Source organism: Syngnathus scovelli, chromosome 10 (assembly GCF_024217435.2).
Source record: "Syngnathus scovelli strain Florida chromosome 10, RoL_Ssco_1.2, whole genome shotgun sequence".
Classification (NCBI taxonomy): Eukaryota; Metazoa; Chordata; class Actinopteri; order Syngnathiformes; family Syngnathidae; genus Syngnathus; species Syngnathus scovelli.
In genome coordinates this window covers 9,032,479-9,059,146 of record NC_090856.1, presented here as the reverse complement: position 1 = coordinate 9,059,146, position 26,668 = coordinate 9,032,479, and the positions used below count along the sequence as shown (strand labels likewise).

The window sequence follows — 26,668 nt, the reverse complement described above, 5'->3', positions numbered from 1 at the left end:
GCAATCACGGGGCCTTTCATTGCTGGGGCCCCCCTCAGATTGCCTGCTTGTTCCCCAGAGAGGCCATCCTTCAGAAAATATTGACTGCTGGACAGTGAGTGGTCGTGTGTGTACTTGTGGGGAGTCTGCTTTAGAGAGGAATTGTGGAGGCTGTTGTGTGTGCCCATGCGTGTTTTGTTTGTCTGTCCCTACAAGGAAAAAAATCACACAGAAGCACTCAGAGGGCAAAGGTCACTAAGTTGTGAATGTGAGAACGGAAAATCTATTCTGCCCAATATATTGCCCCCAAAGCTCCTTGTTTACACCTGTAGTCCGCCACAGATGTGATATACGTAGCTCCTCACTCTATCTCCATACGTTTAATGTTTTAGTTGATTGAACAAGTGACAGTAAATTGATCAGGGTCACAGCATGGTTTCAGTTTGGACAGAGAATATTCAGAAAAAAACTGGCTCAGATCATAGGGAAGTTTCACTTGTTGAGCTGATGCCTCAAACATCTGGTGTGTGTTTATTTAACATAAAGACAGCATCATTAGCTCATGCACATTAATTCCTGACTGTGCTATGAGCTTTCTGCTTGAATGACAGTAATTATTACTTCACTCTTGACGTGGCAACATTCTTGACGTCTTTGTTTAATCCGAAGCGGAGGCCCCAACTCAAAGATCCACACAGTTGTTTTTTGTGTTATGTGAATGGAAATATACATTAGTTTACTTTTATCTTTTTGGAACCCTTAAATCTGATTTTCAGAATGTATCATTTTCATCCAAAGGTGATTTTGATGAGTTTTTATCAACCAGTAGGAAGCTCTGTTTAGACTATTATAGAAGAATACAGCATTTTTTATCTTGGCACATAAGAGGTCCTACTACTGCTTGGACTTTTGCAGTGACTCAACTTGTTCCAACACTGTTGTCAGAAAAGAATAGTTGCATGACATTAACAACCATTAGCCAAATGTTGATGACAGAGGTTTGGCGCATGAGCTTGACCTATGCAGCTTTGAGCAATGAAAAATGAGTTCATATCTCTCAAGACATTTTATTTACACGTTGTATATTGGATTTCATCGCATTATGCATTTACATTTTGACTTGCATGATTTTTTGTAGAATTAGCCCTCCTTCCTTCACAGTATAATTTCAAATTTAGTTTCATACAAATTTGCAACATTAAACAAATATGTTGTTCTAAATAATAATAATAATAATAATAATAATAATAATAATAATGTATTCTGTTCGGAGAGAAAACATCTGCATTAATAATCACACTTGCATTGGAATATTTAATTAGAAAAGATGAGAATGACTATCAAATGATTTTTAAGTTCTAACGAATGCATGTCTTCACAGTCGATACTTTATTTGATCATTGCCGATTGAACATTTTGCCCCAAAAGAGTCAAATCCCTTGATTATTAAAAACGCTTAACCTCAAAGTCCAAAGCAATTATCAGATCCACCCATCTGGTGTCTCTGGATGAGGATAAAAAGAAAGCTGGACAGGATATCAAGGTCATCTCAGGATTCAGGTTTGAGCTGAAAACATGTGGTATCAACTGTCATGTTGCACCTATTGCCTGCTCAATCTGTCCAACAATATTGAAAGCAGCAGATGTGGTGTTGGGGGGGTTCAAGGTCTTGCCCTTTTCAACCGTCTTGCGCTACTCTAGGGTATCGGCCCCTGGGGTAGGTAATAATGGAGTAATCCTCTTATCTATTGCTGCTTCTTTCACGGATCATTTTTCTTATGCTTCAGTCTATCATTCCATACTGAGCTGACACAAGGCGGAATATTTTCCCATTGGAATTGTCTGCTCATTTTTGATGTGGATTATACTGACAGGCAGCGATGTAAAAGGGAACTTACACCATTAATGTCAAAGTCAAACCAGGGACTATTGATGTCAAACTACACTGATATGAGGAGTGGAACCCCCTCTGAATCGATTAGGTGATTATGACTAGTTACGCTTGTGGATATATTCATTCAGGTCAATTCTTTTTGTTACTTTTACTGTTTGTGTGAAACCTCCATTAAAGCTGGCCTCGTTGCAATCAGACATTGGCGCCGAAGGATGGGAAAAGCAAGGCGATGATTTGTAATGCCACATGTGACAAACACTTTTGCTGTAAGACAGGGGGACAAGCAGGATGTGATGGAGAAGAATTCTCTTCACGCTTTGTTTTTCAACATCACTGGGGACAAGCCACATCTAACATTGTTATTAGCATGCTCATCTCTAAAGTTCTCAATCACTTAGACTAGAACACATGAAAAAAATTGGTGTACTTTTCTTCCTTTACTGTCTTGCAACGCATGTGTTTGTCACTTACAGCTTTTATTGTTTACCGTATTTTCCGCACTATAAGGCGCACCGGATTATAAGGCGCACTTTTAATGAATGGCCCATTTTAAAACTTTGTCCAGATATAAAGCGCACCGGATTATAAGGCGCACCTTCAATGAATGGCCCATTTTAAATCTTTGTCCATATATAAGATATATACATTTGGCCCGCGGGCGTGCCAGACTTTGGACACGCCTGCTATAGTGTCTCAATATTGGTCCATATATAAGGCGCACCTGATTATAAGGCGCACTGTCGGCTTTTGACAAAATTGGAGGTTTTTAGGCATGCCTTATAGAGCGGAAAATACGGTATATATTTTGTTCAGTACCTTGCTGTCGTTATAAAGGTAGAAGTTGCCCCATTGTACAGTCAAGGTAGAAACTGCCCCATTGTACAGTCACTATACCTCATGTACAGTTTTAGGGACCTGAATGTGAGTATATGAATGTTAGATTTGCCAATACTTGAATAAAATGTTCTGCTGTAGTTCAGTCTGAAAGTAATAAAAGTGTGGATTACTTTTTGCAGAGGGCTGACATGGTGTAATATTATGAGTCTTCAGCAAACAGCAAATCACTTCATACACAGTAATTTGAGTCATGGGTGAGAAATGGTAGCCGGATTGTAATTGCGTTTATATTTTTCATTATTTTTGTTAATAGAAGAACACAGCTGATAAGGTGTAATTGTTTCAATGTAGTTTATAACAACCAGTGATCTATTTATACGCAAAACACTTAACTCCTCATCTTTTGTTTAACATCGAGTTATTAATTTCCCCTTCTGCGATAGCTAAAGTCTGCTAGCTGAGATGTATTTTATCTGTGCATATGCTCTCCCCGTTCTGCTAATGGCTGTTTGTATTATCCCACTGCGTTGATGGGTTGTAAAGAAAACCACCCTGATGTGATGACCGTTTTTCACATAATGGCAACACAGGCTCCAACATTGCCTCAACTGTGCAAGTGTGTGCAAGGATGTGTGTGCATGCATGCGAGTGTCATAACTCTGACTCTTCTCGGAGTGGAACAGTTCTCAAAATTTTACCGACATTTACCGGCATAACTTGTTTTTTAAAAGCATGCGTCTCTTAATTAAATGTCGAGCTCGACTTTACTGATCTGTAATAAACATAAACGCAAATGATTAATTGCTATTGTTTAGTATTGTTGTAAAACACAATATATGTGTACTGTGTATGTTTCTGTATTTGAATGGCAGCAATGGAGCTCTGGCTCACTTGCTAAAAAACAGAAATTGATTTTAAATCTGTGTGAAAGCTCCTGTGTGCATTCTGTGCAAGGAGATTGTTTCTGCGCTTCTTGGTATCATTCAAAGTGTCTAACCCCTCAAGTGGTCAAATCTGTTATGTGGTTTGAGCCATTTTCTGATATATAGATGGGTCAAATTGACCCAATGTCTTGGATCAGTCCAATTTTTAACATAGCAGTTTGAAAGGTGTAGACTGTAGAGGGATGAGTAGGGCGCATTTGTCAACTAGTCGCAGTACTATCCCAGAATTGTCTCAGTCAATATGACAGCCATGTCTATTGTATAAATTAAAAGTGTTTTTAAGAGCTATATTTTGAAACAAATTAACTTTCTTGATGTCTCAATCCCAAACACAACGGTTTTTGCTCATGGCCAAGTGTAAAGACGAACAAGTGATTTCGGACAATAATTTTCCCTGTATATTAAATTGTAAATGGAGTCAGAATTAATCTGAGTCAACACATTTCTGGATATTGACTGACACGTCTGTCATGTAAAGTAAAAATGTTTTTCATGAGACATCATTTCCTCCCTGCCCCAGCAGCCACAGTTAAGGATTTCTGTTTAACAACAACACCCTTGGGATTTAAAGAGCCAAAGCTCCAATTGAAAAATGATTTCCCTCACAATTATGTGAGGACAGTGTGCGATCCCCACCTGCATCCACTGATCAAGTGAAAGAAGTTGGGCGGTTGTGATTGTAGTCTGCTTGCAATGCCATGACTTTATCTTGCCTTGCACAGCTCTTGAATGAAAGGTGTTATTGCGCAGTCTTCTGTTTCTCCTTTGTTTTTCATTAGTCTTTATAGACATTTAAACGAACAATTCAGTGGTTTACACTGTGTATAAATATCCTCTCTCTCAAGTGGTATATAGGGTTCATCTAAACTGCATGATTGTGAGGAATGTTGTTCATAGCCTTTGCTCACTCATCTGTAAGGATTCACTGCTGTAGTAGCTCCAAACAACAATTAAATGCTTGTCTGAAAGATAATGAGACAAATGCTTAGGGACCCAGTTCCAAAACTCCAGTTTGAGCAAACTGGAAGCCTAATTCCCCCCCAATACCTCTGGGGTCTTTTGGCGAGCAGAGAGCTCTACGGGGAACATTGTGAGAGTGTCATCTCCCAAATGTCTATCCTAATTCTACCGCCCGGCGTAGTCGGATAAAGACCCCACCGGCACAGCCGCCAGTGTTTCAAGTCTGATTAATCTTCTGATTAGGTTAATCCAGCAATGCTTCAATGGAGGGAAACCCATCTCCCTCTGAAAAGTGCCCTCTTCCAAAAAAGGGCTCTTTTAGTTTGAGAGTGTTGGGACCTGTCAAGTGATTATCTTGACACTTGGGTCTAAGGTGCTTATCAGATATCCCCACCTTCATCCTGTTTTCACAGGGATGAAATAGAATATTGTTCAAAAATTCATCTTTAATTTGTCTAATTATAATGAGACTATTGTATTCAGAAGCAGCAATCATAAGTATCGCAGTAAAAAGTTGAAATATAATAATTTGAATAGCTGCATTATGATACCAGAATGGCTAAAACTTAATATTTTTGTATTTTGGCAAAACATTTGGCACTTCTCAGAAATATAGTATTCACTCTTTCTCAAAAGGTACATTTAAGGCTGGGTAGCAAGTTCTTTTGCGACTGGGTCAGCGCCAAATGTTACAGATTGCATATTATGAAAATTACACGCACTAAAAACATTTTATCGCTTGTTGCTTTTTACTTTCTATGTGCAGTCTCTGTCTTCCAGATAACTTGTAAAATTTGTGCTTGATTGAGACCCGGGTTATTGTTCAAAGGTACCTAAGGTAATGAAAGTCATGTTGGAAGAAAAAGCTTACAAAGACCAGCGGAAACTACAATAAGAGTCATTTCCTGATTTATCGCCGCTGTTGCAGCAATGAATAGAGAATGTTAATGAAGGTCAAATGACAAAACACTTTCCTTCGCTTTATGGTGAGGTGGGGTCTATTAAATACTACCCACTGTTACACACACGCACACACGCACACACACACACACACACACACACAAACTGCTCAATGATTAGAGAACATTCACTGAGTAGCTCCTATTCTATAGAGTAATGCTTTTCAAAAGGTTTACATCCAATTAGCCTTTTAGCCTCTCCAAATCTTTAAAGCAGAAAAAAAATGCATCATTGTTTATGTGCAATCTGCAAAGCTAATTTTCTATTTAATAGTCAATTAATTGTAAATAATTAAGAATTTGGTAATGGTGTCATTCGTAATCCTGTTGCTTTTTGCATGCTGCTTACTCAGTATAAGAAAATGAATGTGGTTACTTAATACAGACTATGGTGAAGATTTTTTTAAGGGCCTCTGTCAAAGACGCTAACGTAGCTGTGGATTGTTCAATTTGGTTGCTTTGAGTATTGGCCAGTAGTAAAAAATCTTCATGTTCAAGGTGGCGGTGCACCACAATGCTATAGCGTCTCGAACATCCTTGATAAACCATTTTTACATTGACTTTGCTTTACCATTAGCTCCATAGAATCTGAGGATGCAGAATCATTCTAGTCACAGGTGATTCGAACCACATAAAACTGACGGACGGTCTACCAGATTAACACTAACATGTCGCCATGCCATGCAGACTGATATCAGTTCTGCTAATAACTCCAATTTGTACTTGTAAGCTTTTGACTTATGATAAACTCATGATTGATGTATTCCTCCAAAAAACGGCATAGCTAAAATCAGTGGACTCACAATTTCCATTCGGTCAGTTATCCTGAGGAAAAGACTGTCTTGAAATGAAGAGTATTTATCCTTTAGACTTTCAGCATTTTCACACCAATTAGCACATTACTAGATCAACACTGAGACCCTTTCCCAAGTCCATAGGGGAGGCCCAAAGCCACAACCGCCACTTTTAAGATTGGATATCAACCCCTAAAACCGCACTGCTTCAAGTTACACCGGGCAACCACCTAAATGGGCTTAAATATTTAATTGGGCCAGGAGAACATCTTGGGAGGATGGCATAGCTTTAATTTATTTAAGATGCTCAAATAGCGAGATTTACTTTAGAGGCAGAAAATTGCAAGGAGAAGTATCAGTGTGGCATTTTTCTGTTCAGCCCAAAGGGTTTGTAGGTACACTCCTCTTGCAGGGCACCTTAAAATCTTTTCATGTTCGAACAGCTAAAACAAATGTGCAGAAACAATTCCTTGTTCGTGCCGTGCAACAGTGGGACGACTTGAATAATTAATATAAGGTTTGCTAAATTTGAATCCTTTTACATTTTACAACCGCAAATTGATTCACTGACCTCGTTGCCCCTCAACTCAGTTCATCTTGGATCATTCTGCTGTTTGTAGTGGAATGAAGATGGTGGCAAGGTGCACCTACCTTCCTAATTCTCGAACACACAGCAGCGCTGGAAGTGTGAAACAAAAGTGCTGTCACTTTTAATTACATGCGGCCCGATTTACATCGCCAGGTGTGGCAGGTGTTCTGTGTACTCCAGCAGGGGCAACAAACATGCATTGAGTAATTTATTCTAATCGCTATCAAAGCTGCCACTTATCCACAGTGGCGGGGTGGTTGTTTGTGTGGGTGAAAGTAGGGTAAAAAGGGGATGGGTGGGGGCGTGAAGGCTGCTGGTGGTGGCATGCTATCATGCAGTTCATCCTTAATGAGTGTGGATTAGCATGGATGATCCGGGCTTTGCAAAACCTCTGGTCCAGGCCCGTGTGTGTGTCTGTGTGTTTGTACATCATGGTGCATAAAAAGTCAGACTGGAAATCGTATCAAGAATTGGCCACTATTGTGTGTTTTGTTGGTTTTAGGATACAGCTTTGTTTTAAAGAGTTGCTCTGATTAATGTAGAATGGGTGAAGTGATATGTGTGTGCTTTCTGTCAATCATGCACAGCTCAATACCGCCTCCACCTTCCCCAAAGATGTGCGTGAAAACTGATTAATATTTGTCAGCAGTGATTTATTCATCCATTTAGTTATTTATGAGCTGTTGCCTTTTGTCAGGGAATAACAAAACAACAAAAACCGGTATCCTGGCAGCAAAATTGAATTGGCAAGTTTTTTCCAGATTGCATGTGCAGTGAGCCCTTACTATTTATCGGGGATCGGGACCGAGCCTTGCCGTGAATAGCGTGAAAATCGACAAGTAATTGACGCCCACACAAAACATTTACAATTATCTATTGATGCCACAAGATGGCGGCCAAGCACTTTTCCTATTGGACAAAGTGCCTGACTAAATAAAGCTCCTCGCCTAAGTGTGATACAGGTGCCTGCCACCAAGATAACACCAGATGTCATCAGAGCAATATTTTTATGTGTGACATGGCTTTGGCCTGACCAGAAAAATAGCGAAAATCATGCTTTTTACTTCGCCAATTAACTTTAGTTGCAAAATAAGTCTGCGAATTGGCAAATTTGAATATCCTGGGCTCACTGCACATAAACGATATTGTCATTGTTGCGGACTCTAAATGCCACTACCTGGAGAAAAATCAGTTTCTTGTGGCATGTTTACATTTATAAACCCACACTCCAATTAGATATACGCCATTCCAGTTATTTATGACCATTAACCTATTGAACATTTGCTGAGCCTACCTTGACTTAGCCCCCAACGGTATTTACAGCACATCAGAAGAAAATCAGACAGCCAGATAGAGTAGCAGTCGTAAACATGTTCCCTGGGAAATAATTCAGAATTAATCAACTATGTGCTAACCTATATATATATATATATATATATATATATATATATATATATATATATATATATATATATATATATATATATATATATATATATATATACTGACAATTTACTCCCCCACCCACTTGCTAGGCAGTCTTGGGAACGCAGATGTGACCACCTCGGCATCTTTCCAGCCCGATGTCACCACTGCGCCTTATCAGAGGGTATTGAAGGGGATTTAGCCCATCTATCCCCTCCCTGTACAGCTCTGCATGTTCACAATAGAACACCCGCTCAGTTTTATCCCACCCATCATATCACGAGCCATTAACACAAGGGACCTACAATAACATTATTTATAGAGGCATTAATATTATCGACCTGCATGCTGTCAGGTGAAATGATTTATTTTTAGTTAGGAAAGGGAGCCATATAGAGGTGGCAGGTGGACTAATCGGATATCAGTCACAGTCCGTTCATATGTAGTCAACATTAAAAAAGCACAAGTTAAGAATGATGTATTGGCACACACCTATCTCAGGTAGGTTCAAGTCCAAAAAAAAAAAATCATGTGTGAAGCAGGCATCATATACAGTACCGTATTTTCCGCACTATAAGGCGCACCAGATTATAAGGCGCACCTTCAATGAATGGCCCATTTTAAAACTTTGTCCATATATAAGATATATACATTTGGCCCGCGGGCCAGACTTTGGACACGCCTCCTGTAGTAGCTCAATATTGGTCCATATATAAGGCGCACCTGATTATAAGGCGCAATGTCGGCTTTTGAGAAAATTGGAGGTTTTTGGGTGCGCCTTATAGTGCGGGAAATACGGTAGGTTAACTGGTAGATGTTCAACCTCATTGCGACTGCTTCACGTAATTTTTAGGAATGGTGTTAGACGTCACAAAACTAGAGATTCAACTGTCTGGATATTTAACAATCATAACCAAAATGATCATGGTTAGTAATAGACTATAATTAATTATGAACGTCTTAAAAAAAGCACTTAAAAAAAGAAGACTAACCATCAATTCACCTACCTTGGTCCTTTTTACAGGAAAAAGGCGAGTTGGTTCTGAACAAAGCAAGACGTGCATTTCTGTTTCTGTTGAAGGGTGCTGAAGAAAATGAGAACAAGCAAGGTGATAAAGTATAATGTGGGTCAGAATGTAGCCTGCAGTACTGGTATTTTAAAATACATTTCAATGACTAAAGAAAGTTATTCGTGAAGTGAATGAATGTTTATTTTTACTCAATCCAAAAGAACCTTGACTGGTACCTCACCTCACTGTTTTTTTTCCCCTGAATTCAGAAAACATGAGGTCTATCGTCTTTGATTTTTACGTTTGCCTTTTCCAGCCTTGAGGTGATGCACTTATCAGTGTAGTCCAATATGCGTTACCACGGAAAGAATGACTCTCAACAATTCCATATGCGAAGAAGAATATCAGTTTGGAGTCTAAAATCATGTGCACACTTTTGACATTTGTTCAGTATGTACCGTAATTTTCGGACTATAAGTCGCGTTTTTTTTTCATAGTTTGGGTGGGGTGGCGACTTATAATAAGAAGTGACTTATATGTGTTTTTTTTCAAAAATCTTCCAAAAAAAAAAAAAAAAGTGAAACCGCGATAAACGAACCGCAATGTAACAAGGGATTACTGTAATTTGAATTTCAAGTGACGTCAGCAGCACGACGCGGCGTGGCGTGGCGGTTGTTTACAAAAAGGACAAAGGTTGATCACGGGATGATGAAGGACCCAACGTACTACCGGCATCATTACCGGCTTTGTTTCTAAGTGACACGGAGGACGAAGAGTTTGAAAGATTTAAGGATTTGGAGTGACACAGAAGATTTGAAAAACTATTATGGCTTTTACGCACGCCGGGTCCTACTCTACGGAGCTCTCTTTCACCTCCGTGGATTGAAGTCGGGGCCGGCGCTTGGCTGGGTGGCTGTCCAGGGACGGTGGATGGGGCTCGGACATGGCTTTTACGCACGCCCGGTCCTACTCTACGGAACTCTCTTTCACCTCTGTGGATAGAAGTCGGGGGCCGGCGCTCGGCCGGGTGGCTGTCTGGGGACGGTGGATGGGGCTCGGTCTTGGCTTTTACACACGCCCGGTCCTATTCAATGGATCTCTCTTCCACCTTCGTGGCTGGAAGTCCACGCCGCCACATGCTTGGAAGTTTGTTTTGTTAAATAAGAGCCATTTAACAAACCCACGTCTTTCCTTGTACTTTGTTAACGCTACAATATAGTTATGTACTAGATCTGTGGAATAACGACGAGGCTGACGTCAGGCCGCACGCGCGGCGTTGTTGACAAAGGATGAGGAATTTGATCGATGGATTTAATGATTTAGAGTGCACAGATGGTTTGATAATATTATCATATAATAGTTATTTGATATCTAATTTATATATCGTTATATGGGCCTGTGGAATATTTTGAAGTGCAAGCGCCGTCAGTGGCGCGCACCCATTGTTGACAAATGACGATCGATGGATTTAATGAATTGGAGTGACACAGATGGTTTTATAAACGTGTTATTTATGTAATAGTTTTTTTAATAACTCTGAATGTTACGTGAGGCCCGTTCTCAGCTCTTCGTTTGTGTTTATGTCACGTTAGCAATACTTATCGTTTAGCCTGTTGTTGCTCGTTCATGTCTGTTCTTGGTGTTGGATTTTGTCGAATAAATTTCCCCCCAAAATGCGACTTATGCTCCGGAGCGACCTATATATGTTTTTTTTCATGTTATTGTGCATTTTATGGCTAATGCGACCTATATTCCGGAGCGATTTTTAGTCCGAAAATTACGGTATATCTTCTGAGGATGATGAATGGTCAGTCAATTGTCTTTATTTTGTGATTAATCATTTTACTTTGCAGACTGCTTTGCCTTCCCCTCTGCGCTTTCTTTTATCTTTGTTGCGCTTACCTCACTCTGCCAGCTCATTACCCCCTCAGCCTTCTCCTCTGCCTCCCACGCCTCTCCTGTATTCTCTCCTCTCAAAGTGTCCCATCAAATTTACATTTCTCCATCCGTGTCTTATCCCAAACTTGGATTATGGTCTCTCTTGAGTCCACTGTTCTCACATCCCTTGCCCTGTGGTGACAATTAGTGATTGATATTAGAGTTTGACCAAATGACAGTTGAGTGCAACAAAAATGAACAAAAATGAACTAAACACCACAGACGGAAGCAAAAAAAGCAACACAAAGTTTAAAGTTTAAATGTACTATTTGTTTTCCAGACCTGTTGGGTGTTTGTGCAGTGTTTGCTTCTCATTTTATGATTTTTTTCAAAATGACTGTAGTAATCTAAGACTGTATTAATTATTATTCACATTATATTATAGTAATATAAGATTGTATTAATTATTCTTATTATTTTATAGTAATATAAGATTGTATTAATTATTATTCATATTATATTATAGTAATATAAGATTGTATTAATTATTATATTATATTATATTATTTTATAATTAATTAAGTATTGACTGTTTGGCTGCTTTGAACTTTGAACACAAAGGCCAAAGACTGGGATTTACAGTATCTAGGCCATTGCCAACATGCTCATTGAAAGCCATAATGTCATGTATGTGGTCATGTCGCTGAAAAAGAAAAATGAACAAAATCATCTCCGGGCACGCATTTCATTTCCCAATTTGCCATGCACCATGATGCTTGGCCATCTGTCACAGCAAGGTGACTAAACACAACGCCAATATGTTGCAGGGTCATGAGAAAACAAACTGCTATCCACACGAGAGGAGCAAATAACTGTACAGCCAGCCCCCTAAATCCACAGCAAGAACTGAGAGTCTTGCTGAGACTTTGAGCTGTTTGATCCCACCTACATGCTATTGTTTCGATGCCAGGGCACTTTTCTGTTTTCTTCGATGTGGCTTTAGAATGACTTTTTAGCTTCCTTGCTATTCCGCCAAGCCGTCATTGTGGTTGATTAATGGCGACTTGCCTGGCCAAGGGAGTGTCTCATGCAGCGGAGGAAGCGGTAGTACGACAGCGTGTGTGCACTGAATAAATGCTGTACATTAAACAAATTCCCCTGCGCTTGTCTTAGCAGCCAAGCATGTGGGAGGATTGCAGATCATGTTTTCCTCCCTCTCACATATTTGAACTTACGTGTAGGTACAGCCACGAATTTAGTTACCTTTTCAATAGTTTTCACAGCAAATACTTTTCTATTTTCACCTCCATTCGTGCCAATATCATTGTCCCAAACAAACGCCACATGCACATACACGCGCGCACGCGCGCACGCACACACACACACACGCACACACACATCCATTCACCTGTACCTACTCTCTCCTGGCCTGTAGACAATGCACCATTAGATTGCGCTGGAGCCAACCTGTTAGGGTCTGATTGGCCAGCAAGCACTAACATGACCCCTGTGGCCCATCAGAATGTTGACCACTGAGGTAATGATGCCCACTGAGGATGCTGGGAGACTATGTAAACCCAAAAATAGAAAGGGTAGAGAAGTTTCAGATATATATATTATACCTGTCTGCAGACGACTAAACTGTAAGTGTACAAGTACTGTGCTCCCCTGGGGGTAAGGATTAGTGTTGTTTTTACTTCTACTCAATTGACAAAAATTACAGGGACACTTTCTTGAGCGTCAATCACCTTTTTGCTATATGCAAAATAATAGCTTCAATGAATCCCAATTCAAAGTCTGCGCTTTGGATCGAGTAACATGAGGTGCAAAACTGAAACTCATGTCAATCGTCAATGGGAACAAATAAATATTCTAAATATGTTTTTTGGTAAAGCACCTGAGAGTCAGCATCATACAAGAGCGAAATGTTTTCACATGCAGTTCTTTGTAATACCCTGGGGAAAACTGGATCATGGCCACTGATGAATCTTGTATGAACGCAGAAGACTCAGCATTCATATTACTCAAACATGCCCCTGTTGAGTATTCCATAAATGATATTCATAATATTATCCTGGAGGAAACTCATCACTGCTGAGCTCTTCTGACCTTTGTAAAGGCTCCACATTGGGTGACATGGACAAAGATCCAGATCTGAGAGTTTTACTTTCAAATCAAATGAGGCTTGATTGATATTGCCTATTTTTGTTTTGCAAGAAAACACTGCTCAATAAGGCATTGATCACATTTAAACATAGGCTACACAACAATTGTGCACGTACATACAGTATATTGACATTTTCAGACCTGGCTCGTTAGAGATGTGAAGGAGAAAATGATCAAACAAAAAAAAAAAAAACCCGCAGGGATTTTATGTAGATTTGCTCTGCAACTCTCTGGCAATCAGCACCAAGTCTCCTCTTTGCCTGAGAACCGCCGTGCTGTGGTCACAAAGGGCCAGGAGAGAGAATGAGAGATAAACTCATCTCAGCGTTTGTCGACTTCCCTCCACCCACCACTTGAAAAAAAGCACTTCATTTACTAGTCTCTTTCATTAATGTTTCTCTTTCATTTTCCCTGTTTTCCCCCTCTCCCTCCTCCAATTTCTCGACTTTAAAGGTACGCGTGAGCAAGTAACAAGAAGAAGCTGCTGGAGTAGCTGAAGATATGACGTTCAAGACCTTTTGAAAACAAGCCAGTGGTAAGTGGGGTCCTGCATTTATGCACAGTTTGCCACCATTTTAGAGAAGAGATTTTCTTCTCTATAGGGATTATAGTGTTTTTCAAAAGACCTTTCCATAGTTTTTAGGAGTGTTTGTTTTTGTAGTTTTTTTTAATGTCACCATTAATTTTTTTCATATTTCTTCTATTGTAGAAACCATTCCACTCCGCTATTGCCGCTCCTGTTTTAAACCTGCAATAGCCACAGTGTAGGATAATCCTATTTGGGGGGGGGGGGGGGGGGGAAAGAAGGTTTTTATGATCCTTGGGATTATTTTTTCAGATAGTGTGACAGCCATGTGACTTTGATTTAAGAATTATACCTGGGTCTGAAACAGTACTATCTTCTGGATCTGGCAATTCATTGATCCCTTGACTCGAATTTGTAAAAGTATATAAATCAGTGCAAGTATGTCATATGACGGTATAAAGTGAGACATTTTCTAATCATACATTTTGGACTTGGAAATAGAAAATAGATATCACAATTGTTTTTTTTTTTTTGGTATAACAATGGTGTATATTCTGTCCGGGTTTAAGGTTTGCATGGTGGAGTGGTGAGGATCCAAGTGCAAGGAAGCAGGGAGGCAAAACCTGTGAGCAGTAGTAATCACAAAAATAAAAAGTATTAAACCTGGACAAGACACAAGTGGCTGAGGAAGCAGATAGGTGGACAACATCCTGTTCACGGGAACACATTGCCCTTGACCATAATTGCAATTTCCAAAACCCCAGGTAACAGTTAAGATTTATTGAAAATATATTCTTTCTCCCTAATGATTTCCACAGATTGATGTGTGACAAACTGTCACCTTTGCCCAATTGTTTGCGCTGAGCCTTTCCATTCATATTGACAGGCGAGCCCAGGCTCAGCGTGCACTATCATCCACCTGTCACTGCCAAATAGCTTTGAGGACCTCTGCCTGCACTGCAGCTTTTCTGTCATCCAATATTGCACATTGGTGGTCTTTAAAGAGGATGGCTTTCACATAGGAGTGTAGAACAGAGCTACAGAGCTTCTACAGATCTAGCTATTTTTTTTTCTTTGTCACTGACACTTAAAGAAGTCCTTTGTCCTTCAGATATATATCACTGCATATTTCTTGGTTGGGTTGGAAAACTATTCGCATTCCACTTTGCACGGTAGAGTAGATAGTTTCATTTTGAGTTGAATTACTGTCTCTTCTAAGAGTGACTCTACTGCCGTTTAATACACTCTTTTCTCATTGGGTACACCATCGCTTGATTCTAAGTCCTGTTGGCAGAGCTTTTCACAATCACGAACTGTAGACGAGGTGGAGGAACTGTGTGTCAGAGCAGATGTAGGGCCAACCATCACAACTCTATGTGCTTCTCATCTCCGCTCCAGTCAGGAACTACCAGCTTGTTAACTAGACCCACTATATTGGAACATCCTGGAATTTACTGCTAAAAATGTGCATCAAACGCCTTCGAGCTTGTGCAATCAAAGTGTGAATTTTCTGAAGTTGCTCCAAATCTCAGAGTTTAACCCAGTATTATATCGTGCAGAAATCAAAGCACTTTGAAAGATAGACCTCCATTTAGCATAAAAAGCATTGTGAGATGTGTGAGGTCCAATGTCACCCAAATCCACATTAAGCGTTTGTCATTTGTCATAAAAGTTAAGTGAGTTCTAGTGTGTGTGCGTGAGTGTATGTATTATTGGTAACATTTATTTATTTTATTTTTTTAATCTGAACAAACCGGAACTTGTGTATGACTCCCCCAGTCAGGTACATTCAAAAGGTATATACCGTAATTTTCGGACTATAAATCGCTCCAGAGTATAAGTTGCACCAGCCATAACATGCCCCAAAAAGTGAAGAAAAACCCCATATATAAGTCGCATTTTGGGGGGCAATTTATTCGACAAAATCCCACACCAAGAACAGTCATGAACAAGCAATAACAGGCTAAACGATAGCAACAACAGGCTAAACGATAGGTATGCTAACGTGACAAACACAAACAAAGAGCTGAGAACGGGCCTGACGTAACATATAGAGTTATTAAAGAAAACTATTACATAAATAACATGTTTATAAAACCATCGGTGTCACTCCAATTCATTAAATCCATCAATCGTTCTTTGTCAACAATGGGTGCGCGCGGCTGACGGCGCTTGCAATTCAAAATATTCCACAGGCACTTATACTGATATATAAATTATATTTCAAATAACTATTATATAAGCAATATTATCAAACCATCTGTGCACTTTAAATCATTAAATCCATCGATCAAATTCCTCGTCCTTTGTCAACAACGCCGCGCGTGCGCCCTGACGTCAGCCTCGTCGTTATTCCACAGATCTACTATATAACTATATTGTAGCGTTAACAAAGTACAAGGAAAGACGTGGGTTTGGTAAATGGCTCTTTATTTAACAAAACAAACTTCCAAGCGTGTGGCGGCGTGGACTTCCAGCCACCGATGTAGAAGAGAGCTCCATACAATAGGACCGGGCGTGCGTAAAAGCCATGTCCGAGCCCCATGCACCGTCCGCGGACAGCCACCCGGCCGAGCGCCGGCCCCCGACTTCGATCCATGGAGGTGAACGAGAGCTCAGGACCGGGCGTCCGTAAAAGCCATAATAAAACAAAGCCGCTAATGATGCCGGTAGTACGTACATGGGTACGTTTGTCCTTTATGTAAACAACCACCGCGCCGCGCCGTGCCGTCCCACTGACGTCACTTGAAATTCAAATTACAGTAATGCTTTGGAACATCACGGTTCTCCAAACTTTCTTTCTTCTGCTCGATTACTGTTTGCGGCTACATATTTTACAACTTGAAGTTTGTTACCTGCAAAATATGAGTTTCTTTTTGGTGCCATTTTTCTTAAGCCCTTCCCATTTAGAGCGCCCTCATCCAGTTTCGTCTGAAAATATAATTTTTTTCAGATATAGTTTTTTTGTTTTGTCTATTTGGTTGTTTCATCAAAGTCAAAGTCTGCTTTATTGTCAATTTCTTCATATGCCAAGACACACAAAGAGATCGAAATTACGTTTCCACTATCCCACGGTGACAAGACATCGTACACAATATGCATACAAGTAAACAACACAAAAAAAAAACCCAAGAAGGCACAAACAATGAATAAATAAAAGTGATGAATAAATAATAAATAAACAAATAACATAATAAATATAAGAGGAGCAAAAATGGAGCAAGTATGCATACAGCAGACAGTGGACTTGGATATGGAGCTTTAAAGTGTTAATTGCTTTATTTGATTTTATGTTTTGAATATGTTCAAGGTAAAGATATAAAAGCATGTGAAGTGATCAACTATACTAAAAATAACATGTGAAGTGGTCAACTATACTTGTAAGTGATGTGTTAATGATCAAGTAAAAATTTGTGAAAAAAAAACATATATAATTCGCCCCCCCCCACCCAAACTATGAAAAAAACGCGTCCGAAAATTACGGTACGTATTTACAGTCACATTTTTTACACATTATATTATTGCCGTTGAGGGTTATAACTGCCTCCAAAGGGAAAAAAATGGAAGCGTGAGTCATGTAATGGGTAAATGATCCTGCGAAGTTTTGTTGTAACAAACAATAAATTGTCTGCAATACATGTCAGACAAATGTGTCAAATTTTAAACACCTCTTTTTTAAATCGGGACAACACGAGAGCTCTCGTTACTACTGATCGCTTAGCCTGCAGTGGGGAAACTTTAGTGATGTACAGATGAAGGATGCACATTACTGTCTGATTTATTGTGCATTTTTGTTGTGGTTTAAGAGGCAGGAAAACATGTAATTGGATCAAAGTTCAGTGACTCTAATGTTTGATGTTGTTTACCCCAACTGGTGAGTTGGCGCTAACTAAGGCAATTTGGGTCAGTTGGCTGATGTATCACTCTGCCTCAAAGGGGCACTGTTGGGGTTTTTATGGGGACCTTTTTTATTTTTGGATTACAACATCAAATCAATTTCAACATGCAGTAAAATTGAGGCCAATTGCCAAACGTTTTTGTTGCTGCATTTTGGGGTTTTTTTCCCCTGGGGTTGTACACCTTAGCTCCTGTGAATACTTGTGCCTTAAATGGCCATAGCACATAGCTCTTTAAGCTTCTAGCAAATTGCTCAGGACTCTGTGTTTGAATGAACAAGTAACGGCAACCACTGACTGAGCTTTAAAGACAGTTTATAAGGGAAGGAGAACAGTTAACTCTCGAGTGGCTTCCAGGATGTTAGCAGCGCAATTAAACAAAGCTCTGCTAATCTTTACAGCTGGCATCCAGAGACACTGTGTTCTCGCAGCGCACTGCTATCAGCTGGTTAATGTGCCTTGTGAGCTTCTATCAGCATCATCGCAACACTGGCGTCACTACACACTGCGTCCGTGCAACCCTCATTATGTAGAGAAAAGTAGCCTTGCTGGAGAAACCGTCGTAAAACCGCTCTGCAAAATTTGAGAAGGTATGCACTATAGTATAGAGTTTTTACTTTTCATTTTGGTGGACCACAACGCCAAGATCAACTACAGTTGTGGCTTGGATGTTGCAGTGTTTACAGCGCTGTTGTTTGTGGAGGTGTTTGTATTGAAACAACATTGTCATCTTTGTGGGAAAGGGTTAGAATTGTTTTTTTATAGTATTATAGTATACATTTTTATAGTATTTATATTACTGTATTTTCCGCACTATAAGGCGCACCTAAAAACCTCCAATTTTCTCAAAAACCGACAGTGCGCTTTATAATTCAGTGCGCCTTATATATGGACCAATATGGATTCGTGGATGAGGACTAATTTATTAAAGTAAGAATTACGTGTTTATTTTGTGTGTTGTGTCATATTAACGTTTGAGCAACGTTGAGTTATTGATATATTGTTATTGTTTTCACTATTTCGAATGTTACTATATTGTGATTGCATTAACGTTTGAGCAACGTTGAGTTATTTATTCTATGCACTTTATAATCCAGTGCGCCTTATATGTGGACAAAGTTTTAAAATGGGCCATTCATTGAAGGTGCGCTTTATAATCCAGTGCGCCTTATAGTGCGGAAAATACAGTAATTTGTTTGCATGTCAACACACAGTACCTCTACATTGAGTGCTGAGCAGGCCATCAGTCAATTTTAGGGCTGTACTAATTGCATTTGTACATCATGGGTCACTCGTGTAGGCTTGAGCTACACACACTGCAGTCCACTAATTGGCTCATATAAATTGTGACGAAGAGTAGAACGTGAAGAAAACAAATAATCCGGGTTACGTCAGAGACGGGTATTTAGTTTGTTTTGCTGGTTAACAAATGTCAACTAATAATTTTGCTCGCCTTGAATTCAGACATATACAATCATTGACATTTACACATATTCAGGTACCTTAACATGTACTGTGGGCAGAAGGCAGAATGCAATTATTACCACACAAAGTTTCCAGCCCGGGATCAGAACTGAGACCTTCTTGCTGTGAGGTGACACAGCAAACCGCTGGCCCACTGTGCTGCCCTCTTGGAAATCATCCACTTTTTTTTTTTCTTTACGTCAGCAGAATTGCTTCATCAATTCAGACGTGTTATACTGAATGTGAACCCATCTTTGCTTGGCATTTCACATCACCATGGAGACCTTTAGAAATTCAGCAACTTAGCAGTTTCAAGTTCCCCAAGTAGTCAGTCCTAGCCTGTGAAACTCAGGGAGAAATAAACAAACTTTTATGGCTCCTCACACAAATGGCAGGGATATGTATATATAGAGGGTGGGGTGTGGAGATGCTATCTTTGGGTCTATTAATGTAGCCAGTGCCGTGTTTCCTCAGGCCATCGGACTTAATCCAGAGGAATGAGCGTGAATGAGACTGTGGCTCGAGCTTGCCATACCTACTTAAGTTCTGGTTGAGAGCACAGTGCTGTGTGGGCGAATCTATTCTGTCCTGGGCAGGGCACAGCATAAACATTGCCCAGGGAACACAGGCAGACAAGCAAGCAGGCATGCAGGCAGTCAAGCGGACAAGAGCAAAACTATAAGGATGGTTGCCTTTAATTTCCTTTCTACCTCCGCTCAACTATTCAAGGCCCCCGGAGCAAAAATATATAAATATTTAAATAAATAAATCATGGAATGAGCAAACGTTATGTGGAAATTACCTGCCCCCACCCACCCTACCCCCCTACCGCGGGGCTTCTCCAAAACATGTACCGTTATCTACCCACGGAATCTTACTTATTATAACAGATGCTCAATCACAAAGTAAATCCTCCCTAATCCATCCAATGGAGCAGACTTGCCTGGTCTCTTGCTGTCTTTTACTGTTCTGGGTTTACTCCATGGCAGACTGGTACTCTGACCCCCTGACCCTCCATGTAAACAGAGCACCACTGTTCCCCCTTCACTACCCTGCTGCCACCCCCCTCTACACTTCCCTTCTACCAAATAAGGCTGAGAAGCAGCAAGTCGGTGAGCCGAGCCAGTGAGGAAACCATTAGTGAGCCAGCAAAGAGGTTGGTAGAAAACCACCTCTGGCATCACTCATCAGTATCAACCTCGGCTGCATCTCTGTGGTAGGGAAGTGCATGTGCACCCTTACCATACATGTGCATGTGTAGTTGCTGAAAGGCATGGTTATTTCTGCGCACAGCATGAGCACACTTGGTGACCCCAAAAGCTACGTTGAAAATCACTTTGAGGCATGAGCAAGTACAAAAGACTGAAAGCACAAGTCGTGTACCTTCAAAGGATTCAAAGGATGCTACATACACGCAGCTTACACATAAAGTAATAATGCATCACTGGACCACAAAGAAGAACAAATCTTTACAATTCCTTATTCTGTCAGGTTTTTTTTTTTTTTTTGACATGCTCATCACAGTAGTAGTTATTTCAAAATGTTTCAACCAAACAGTGTTTGAAAGTGTTTTACAATTCAACATTGTGTTGACACAGAACAGAATCTTATTTCTAAGCCGGGAAGATCAAAGTATATTAAAATTAAGTCATGCAATATCTGCAGTGAATGCTTTTATGACATGAAGTCCTTAAGGACGCCACCAACACTAGGTAGAATTTGTAATTATAGATTTTAATCCTTATCGACAGTAACACTGCTAATAAATAATAATAATAATAATAGATAATAATAATAATAATAATCATAACATCATTATACAACCATAGTTTGCATCAAAAAAATCACAACTATAATTACATAACTTTCATGTTTTCTGCAAATTCCAGTGCATTACTTTAGATACAAAATTATATTAAATGATTGTAGTCGTTTGTATTAAATATGGCACAAACAAGCAAAGTGAACAAACAAACAAACAAACAAACAAACAAACAAACAAACAAACAAACAAACAAACAAACAAACAAACAAACAAACAAAGCACCTTACATCATTATTTGAAGGGAGCTATGTCATCTTTTATTCTATTCCTGCAGTGTTGCATCCTTGCCCCTCCCAGTGCCCTTGCTGTGCTCTCCCATCTCTGTTGTCACACTCCTGTCTATCCTAGTGTTCACTTGTGTATCAAGGTAATGAATTTATAATCTCTCCCAAGCGCTTTGTAGATCTCTATCACAGTGGGAGATAAGAGGGAGCATCGTTGCACTCTAATAGCCATCAGTCTGTCGCTGTTTCTGTCCAGTGTTTGTGTAAAGTGTGTACTGCGTGTGTTTGTGTGTGCCTGTATGAGAGTAAAGCCACAACCGTACCAACCTCAAAAATATACGTAATCGGTAAGTAAATAAAAAAATATGTAAAATATTGGCCCGTGTAATATGCATATCGCCAAGACATCCAAATAGTTTCTTATGGATTTGTATAATTTTATCTGAATATTACTAGTCCGATGCAAACTTAAATGTATATTTCATCATCCGATAGTTGAACATTATTTAGGATAATTACATCTAATTATCTAAGAGTACTTTAAGATGACTTATTTGGCCACATGAATGTAATGATTGATAGACTGACACATGCTTGTGTTTTTGGATGAGGTGATGTAATGTCTAGCAGAATGAATTCTGGAAGCAGGTTGTCGCCTCCAGAGACAGCGTGAGCAATGGCCTCCTGCTATCAGAGGTGATTGTGCGTCATCGCCTATGGGTGACATTGATAAACGGGCGGAAAACAACAGGACAATAAGAAACGAAGCAATAGTCTTTGTGTAGTCCAGACCTGACTTCACTAAGGTTACTCACCTTGTGGTCAACAACTTGACCTTTTAGCTATTAGTTTTGTAATCTGAGTTCCTTTTTTTGTTTTCTTTTCTGAGGCACCTTAACTGAAACATGTACCGTATTTTACGGACTATAAGGCGCACCGGACTATAAGGGGCACCTTCAATGAATGGCCCATTTTAAAACTTTGTCCTTATATAAGGCGCACCGGACTATACAGTGCACCATTAATGCATCATGTCAGATTTTTAATCCAAATGAAATCATTCTCCATTTTATCTTTTTTATTTCAACTTCAGACGCAACAAATTACTTTATAATCACAAAATAATGATCCATAGTCTTTTTGATTCATGATTCATAGTCTTCAGCGGGCCACTTATGATTGATTTCATGACACAATGCTTCGGGCCAATTTAAATTTAGGAATTTGGTCCATATATAAGGCGCACCGGACTATAAGGCGCACTGTCGGCTTTTGAGAAAATTTCAGGTTTTTAGGTGTGCCTTATAGTCCGGAAAATACAGTATACTCAGTTATAGTGTCATAGAATGATGATAAATGAAACATTGTGTCCATTTTCTATACCGTTTGTCCTTTTTAGGGTTACTGGAATCTATTCCAGTTGACGTTTGGCGAGTGGCGGGATATAACCTAGACTAGCCGCCGGCCAATTGCAGGGCACATACAGTATAAAAACATACACACACACACACACACATACACACACACACACACACACACACACACACACGCGCGCGCACACGCACACGCACACCAGCCAGGGATTGGCAGTCGTGTCCTGATCCACAGTGCTCAAGATATGTTTTTGAGGTTATCGCGGATGAAGGAGGGAGTCCAGCGGTTTCACTATCTGAACTGGGAGCATCTTCACGCAGTAACATGCTGTTACATGAATCTGTAACATGAAGCAAATGATTGAACACTCTCCCTTGAGCACTCTCACTATCTTCCACTTTCTGCATTTACATGGCATTTATGAACACTTACAAGGAAAACAAAACGTAGCGCGAGAGCGAGCTCCTGCTGTAGAGCAGTCTCATTATTCTGTTATGGATTGCACATGTCAGGCGGTAAGTGCTCTTTTCATCCTTCCAAAGCACTAACCTCGGTCACTGAGTGCATTTCCCTACCAAAGTGAAATTTACCATGTTAAGGCTTACACCACCAGGGGAATGACAGCGAGACCTGTGGTTCGCTTCTAAGATTTACCAGCCAGATTAAATAAGGGGCTTCGGTGTAAATAAGAAGACAACAGCAGACCCGACGTAACTTTTTTTTTTTTGGGGGGGGGAGGGGCTAGTATTGATTAGGATTCCTCACACCCCTTTTGCACCTCTTTATGGAGTGTTACATGTGACGCTGGCTTTTGAATAAAGAGCAGATAGAGGACACCAAAGGATGACTTGTGGCTCTGAATGGTGTACTGCCAACTGCAAAGACTGCCGTTGTAAAGATGGCCCCTTCCCATCCGTTACCCTCTGCATTCCTCGAAAAGTTCACGCAAAATATATTGCCATGCACTCCTTGGATTGGGCCTTTCATTTAATGCACTCATAAATTGTGGCTCCCTCTACAGACTGTTGAATTTTTTTTTCCCGATTGTACTGTAGCTCCTATATGTTCCATTAACTCACTCACAACCAGGTTGTGTTGTTCGGTGAACATTTTTATATATTTTTTTCATTTTTGGTGTTATGTGAAGTAGCTTGCCTTTATACATTCTGGCTCTTAAGCTACAATGGCTGTTATTTGTTTACATTTTTAGATGGGAAATGTTGTGATGCTTTAGTCACTAAAATTTTGTGCATGACTCTCCACTATTTTTCTAACCTCCTACTTGCTGGACAATACAAACAACAGCTGTCTCTGGTGAAATTCAAATTCAAACAGCCAATCAGAGCTGCTCTACCCTCCCCCAAGTAAGGTCCCATTCCTTCTCCTTGGAGCACACTTGTGTGTGTTTGTGTGTGTGTGTGTGTGTGTGTGTGTGTGTGTGTGTGTGTGCGTGCGTGTGCATGAGTTTGTGTTTGGTGTGTGTGTGTGTGTGCGTGTGTGTGTGTGTGTGTGTGTGTGTGTGTGTGTGTACGCACGTGTGCGTTCATTAAAATTATTTTTTAATATATATTTTTTCGTTTAAAGAAAAACAATTTTCCAAATGGAATTCCAAAGTTCCATCAATCAGACAATGCCGTCACAGCACTCTGTTTAAGCCCCCACCACCACCACCACCACTAAAAGTGTGCTCAGCTAAAAAAAATATTTCATGAGGAGTGCACCACTGAAAAAGGGTTGAGGACCATTGTTCCACTGATTTCACACCACCACCATTCTTACCAGTTGAGTGCCCTAAACCACTAGTATAAAGCCTCTCGCTGCAAGCCTACTAGCCAGCACCCTCTTAAAGTGGCTGAGGGACTGAGGTTCACATATTTGCCCAACACTTACCTCCATTACACTCGACTCAAAAAAAATACTCCAAACAGTTGCAATGGTGGTGTTATATCCAGCCACCACTGGGTTTCTAGCTTAAAGCTCTACCCTCCTTACTGGTTCAGAGCTGAATGCCTGGATAAAAAATCCTGGGCTGCCAGCCTACCAACCGGTGTGCTTTTTAAAGCATTCGGGGAGTAAGGTTCACTTTTTCTCTCAGCACTTATGGTTGCCTCTGTTACATATTTATAATCTTGGTGTGGCAGAAGGTTTCAGGACTGGTGTCACAAAAGCTATATTTCAAAGCCAACTCTAAACTTCATTGTGGGTCAGATGATGAGCTAGCACGTATCCTGCGGTGTTTGCTTTGTTCAATGTGAAGAGGCAAGAGACAACTCATGGCTTCCTATATGCACCATGACAACACATCTGTTAACAATGCTCGGAGCATTTGACAATTCCTAATCAATAACAACATTGCTGATCTGGGGAAACCTCTATAATCACCAGACTTGGCTTAGTCTAGTCTTAGAGGTCATCATGGGAATTGGTTTTGGATTTGTGCAACATCAAGATGGCCACGATGACAAAGCTGCTGAGGAAAAATCGGCAGTGACGACCGGCAAAAAGAATTAAACTGTAGGGAATTACTTTGAAATTAAATACTTGTAATTTGTATTTTAAATATTTTTACTGACACCAGTGCTGCAGCATCTTAAAAAAAAACCAAAAAAAAACTTGCTTCTTCTTCCTAATACAGTCAAACCTCGGTTTTCGAACGAGCCGGTTCTCGAACAAATCGGAATTCGAACAAAAAATTCGACATTTTTTGCTTCGGTTGTCGAACAAAATTCGTAGGTCGAACCTCGCGAGATGAGCCGAAAGGACCCGAGAAAACCCGACCCCGCGGCCCGGATGCCGACTGACTCCGTTTGTTATTGTATTTTAGTTATTTTGATGATTGTATTAACCCCTAATCATGCCTCCAAAGAAAGCAAGTGGGAGCAGTGAAGCCATCCTAAAACACAAAGACGCTCTTAAAGCAATGCGACAGTGAGCGCCCGGCGCGCTGCTGTTGCGCGATCGGAATAAATTAACTTAATAAATTTAAGTTCAACTTAAATTTTGGAAAGTACATCAGGACTTTAAAAACATTTTCTAAATTTCAGCGACGGCTCTGTCACAATAATGCGACTAGCACGGTGCAGTTGCGCGGTCGGCGGCGCGCTACGGTTGCGCATTCGGCGGTGCGCTGCAGTTGCGCGATCGGACAAAAATGCGCAAATGGAAACGGTTTTATTTGTCTTGGAACGGATAATTTTTTTCCCCATTACTTGTAATGGGAAAAATAGATTCGCAATTCGACCGATTCACGTTTCGAACCTCCTTCTGGAACGGATTGTGGTCGAAAACCGAGGTTTGACTGTACTTTGAAATTAAATACTTGTAGTTTGTATTTTAAATATTTTTACTGACACCAGTGCTGCAACATCTTAAAAAAACTTGCTTTTTCTTCCCAATACTGACACAAACTGCCCGTGTAGATTTGTGCAGAATGTAATGAGAGTCAGTGTAAGAATTGTATTAGTATGAAAAAAAAAAAAAAAACAAGTATACCTTCACTACTTGAATTTTGCTTGTACATCATTAAAACTGAAAGTGAAACTGAACGTACATGAACGCACCAACTCGTTGACTACAATCGAAGAGAGCGGAGGAGACGAAGTTTATGAGGTGCCTATGAACGCAGCACAGGACGTATTTTCATTCAGTCGCAGAAAGGGAGAGAAGAGGAGGAGGAGGAGAAGGAGGAGGAAGAGGGTGAGTGTGAGGGTGAGGAGGGCATTTGACTCCTGTCTCCCAACCCCCAGTCGGTCCGTGCGAGGTGGATTTATGAAGAAAAGACTGCAAACCTGCGACGTGGAGATAACGAAAGAAGCAGAAAGGAGACGTTTTGGAGATCCACGCGCGGCGTTGTCGCGCATGGATTCCCTGCAGGTTATTTTTGTGTTACTTTTTAGGTTTCTTTCACTGAGGAGATTCTGCCTT

General features: G+C 40.3%; 1 protein-coding gene across 17 annotated transcripts in view; it reads left to right on the top strand.

Annotated features, from left to right (window-relative positions):
- Nucleotides 1–26,668, top strand: part of ptprsa (protein tyrosine phosphatase receptor type Sa) — a 168,860-nt gene that overhangs the window by 21,281 nt on the left and 120,911 nt on the right. For 16 of the 17 annotated variants that reach the window (XM_068652274.1, XM_068652276.1, XM_068652278.1 and 13 more), the window contains one exon: nucleotides 13,889–13,970. The gene's annotated coding sequence lies outside the window, so the exon portion shown is untranslated. Of the gene's footprint in view, nucleotides 1–13,888; nucleotides 13,971–26,159; nucleotides 26,618–26,668 lie in introns of those variants that run through there. The other variant, XM_068652275.1, reaches the window with a different exon arrangement.